The sequence below is a fragment of the Pelophylax lessonae genome, assembly GCF_965119305.1.
Source record: "Pelophylax lessonae genome assembly, chromosome: 4".
Classification (NCBI taxonomy): domain Eukaryota; kingdom Metazoa; phylum Chordata; class Amphibia; order Anura; family Ranidae; genus Pelophylax; species Pelophylax lessonae.
Window position 1 is genome coordinate 350136886 of NC_138771.1, and position 4185 is coordinate 350141070.

Genomic DNA, 4185 nt, shown 5'->3' on the forward strand with positions numbered 1-4185 from the left:
TAGTCATGCTGTGTAAGTAGATTGTTTCATGTGTTGAATAAATAAATTCCATTACGTGGAGGTGATTTGTCTTAATTTCTTTGAGGTCTTCGACTTATCCATGTTGAAAGGTTTATTGTCCTGTTATCAAAAGAAGCTGAAGAGGATCGGAGCTACATTGCCTAATTAGGCACTATATCCTCTCGGTGATTGAAAGGAAATAAGTAGGGGGAGAGTTTTCTCCAGCCATTTGGGATATTTTGATTCAAAGAAGAGCATTTTTAAAAAGCAGGATCCCACAAATTTCCAAGGCCTTTTTTACTGATTGGCAAATCATGGAATGAAAAGCCTTGTTCAGTTTATAGACTTTCTTCATATATTGTTTTGCACTTTTTTAAATAGTATAAATAATAATAAAATAAAAATATTTTGGATTATGCCTATATTTTCTTCTAAATATAGTAAAGCAGCAGTAGAGCTGCAGTTTCTAATTTTTGTTATTACTATACTTTACATACTTTATACATTTTCCATGCAGGCTGTATTTTCCTGTGCAGCTTTATGCATAAAGATAAATGTATAATATGTTTTTAAACACTGCGCCATTGACCATTAAAAAGTAAGTACATGTAGAAAAGTGCACCAAAAAGCAGCAAACTGTTATTCAAAAAACAAACCACCTTAAAATACACATTGAAAAGAATTGCAAGAATTGTGCAATTTAAGGTGTATTAAAGCCAGTGGCGGCTGGTGCTCAAAATTTTTTTTTTGGGGGGGGGGGGAGGGGGTGCAAACAGAAAAATGTAATAGGCATTGCTTTGCGGCAAAAAATGCTGTAAAAAATTGCGTGACTTTGAGGTCCCAAAAATGTGAAAGGGGCCTTCAGTAATTAAGGTATAGTGTGCCCCCTTTCAATGTAGAGAGACCAGCGTGCCCCCTTTCAATGCAGAGAGACCAGCGTGCCTCCTTTCAATGCACAGTGACCAGCTAGCCCCCTTTCAATGCACAGTGACCAGCGTGCCCCCTTTCAATGCAGTGACCAGTGTAAATGCCCCCTTCAAAGCAGTGACCAGCGTACATGCCCCCTTCAATGCAGAGATCAGCGTACATGCCCCCAATGCAGAGACCAGCATACATGCCCCCTTCAATGCAGTGACCAGCATACCATTCCCCAATGCAGTGACTAGCGTACATGCCCCCAATGCAGTGACCAGCGTACATGCCCCCAATGCAGTGACCAGCATACATGTCGCCAATGCAGAGATCAGCATACATGCCCCCAATGCAGTGAGCAGCATACATGCCCCCAATGCAGTGACCAGCGTACATGCCCCCAATGCAGTGACCAGCATACATGCCCCCAATGCAGTGACCAGCATACATGCCCCCAATGCAGAGATTAGCGAGCGTGCCCCCTTCAATGCAGTGACCAGCATACATTCCCCAATGCAGAGATCAGCGTGCATGCCCCCTTACTTACCTGGAGCAGCAGCTGCGGCGGGCGGCTTCTCATCAGTCCCGGTGACCAGCGGCGCGTCTTCTCCAGTCCTTCCGCTCCCCGTTGGGGGCCCTCAGGCGAAGGATGGCAGGAAAGGCTAAAGTAAATTTTATGCGTTGTCGAAATAGCTCCGAGCAGACCTGTTTGTATGCTTTCCTCTTCTTGGATACTTCAACGGAATAGTCCGCAAAGATTAAAACCATAATGCCATCTACTTGAAGAGGACTGGATTGCCTGTACTTTTGCAGAATTGCTGCTTTATCTGCGTAATTAAGGTATTTGGCTATTATAGGACGTGGTACTGCCCGGTCTTCAGAAAATGCACCTAGTCTGTGCGCCCATTCCACAACACAGGAGTTAGTGAGACCTAGGGCTTCCGGGATGCGCTTGGAACAAAAATGTGCGAGGTCTTGGGGTTGCAGCGATTCGGGAATGCCCACAAATCGCAGATTGCTGCGTCTGGATCTGTTTTCCAGGTCATCCAATTTCTGGAAGACATATTGATTTATTTTATCATCCTGCTTCTGCTCTGTGGCTTGGGCTTGATACAGCTCGTCCTCAATGCTGGAGATTCTGTGTTCAGCTTCATTGAGGCGGGTTACATGTTCACTCAGATCCTTTTTAATAATGAGCATGGCAGTGGTCATGGCTTTCTCCACTGAGGCAGTGATTGTAGGGGCTAATATAGCTGTCACTGCCTGAGCGATAAGCTGGGTATTGTAGTCCCCCTGCTGGGAAGAGGTGGGGGAGGAGTTGATGTTCACTTCCATGGTGGGCGGGTCCGCCGCTGCCGATGACAAGGACGCATCCCCGGGCACGGTCGCGTGCCGGTTTTCTCCATAAAACGCTCCATGGCAGGAGGAGGGGGTCCACTATGTGTGCGGGTCCCTGATGGATGGACGGAGCAGCTTTACAGGCAGGTTTTTGGGTCACTCACGATACGGGAGCTGAGGTGCCGAGCTAGCCCCTCATGCGGCGCCGGAAGCAGAAGTCCAGTCCTTCCGCTCCGCCTCCTCGGCCAATGGCATGGGGTTTGCGTATCGGACGCGCTTCCTGATTGGCCCGGAGGAGGATCGGTGTGACAATAGCGAATTTTCATTCGCTATTGTCACACAATGGGTGGGCTTGGGGCGCACTGCTCTGCACCCCGGGTCCATCCTTTGAATCGCCATATTAGAGCCTCTGGCTCTAATCAGGTGATGCAAAAAAAAATCCCTATTGAACTCCATGCGTCCGGCGCCCCTGCATGCAGATTAGGGGGCCGAACGCATGGATAGGGGGGGCGCCCCTGCACCCCCAACGCACCGGCCGCCACTGATTAAAGCAAATATGAGACAGCTTTACCCTTTAGAATGCTAAGCATTGGGACATAACAGTAGGGACAAGGAGGCTCCTGCAGGTATGTGCAGGGCCCTCTAGTTACCTACAATTTATACTATACAGTTTTTTTCTACAGGGTTGCTTTAAAACACCCCTCAAAACACAGTATGGACTCAATGCTTTTATCAGGAATAATTTAATATGAACGCTACAGTGCCTTGCGAAAGTATTCGGCCCCCTTGAACTTTGCAACCTTTTGCCACATTTCAGGCTTCAAACATAAAGATATACAACTGTAATTTTTTGTGAAGAATCAACAAGTGGGACACAATCATGAAGTGGAATGAAATTTATTGGATATTTCAAACTTTGGTAACAAATAAAAAACTGAAAAATTGGGCGTGCAAAATTATTCAGCCCCTTTACTTTCAGTGCAGCAAACTCTCACCAGAAGTTCAGTGAGGATCTCTGAATGATCCAATGTTGACCTAAATGACTAATGATGATAAATAGAATCCACCTGTGTGTAATCAAGTCTCAGTATAAATGCACCTGCACTGTGATAGTCTCAGAGGTCCGTTTAAAGCGCAGAGAGCATCATGAAGAACAAGGAACACACCAGGCAGGTCCGAGATACTGTTGTGGAGAAGTTTAAAGCCGGATTTGGATACAAAAAGATTTCCCAAGCTTTAAACATCCCAAGGAGCACTGTGCAAGCGATAATATTGAAATGGAAGGAGTATCAGACCACTGCAAATCTACAAAGACCTGGCTGTCCCTCTAAACTTTCAGCTCATAAAAGGAGAAGACTGATCATAGATGCAACTCTGGATGAACTGCAGAGATCTACAGCTGAGGTGGGAGACTCTGTCCATAGGACAACAATCAGTCGTATACTGCACAAATCTGGCATTTATGGAAGAGTGGCAAGAAGAAAGCCATTTCTTAAAGATATCCATAAAAAGTGTTGTTTAAAGTTTGCCACAAGCCACCTGGGAGACACACCAAACATGTGGAAGAAGGTGCTCTGGTCAGATGAAACCAAAATTTACCTTTTTGGCAACTATGCAAAACGTCATGTTTGGCGTAAAAGCAACACAACTCATCACCCTGAACACACCAACCCCACTGTCAAACATGGTGGTGGCAGCATCATGGTTTGGGCCTGCTTTTCTTCAGCAGGGACAGGGAAGATGGTTAAAATTGATGGGAAGATGGATGGAGCCAAATACAGGACCATTCTGGAAGAAAACCTGATGGAGTCTGCAAAAGACCTGAGACTGGGACGGAGATTTGTCTTCCAACAAGACAATGATCCAAAACATAAAGCAAAATCTACAATGGAATGGTTCACAAATAAACATATCCAGGTGTTATAATGGCCAAGT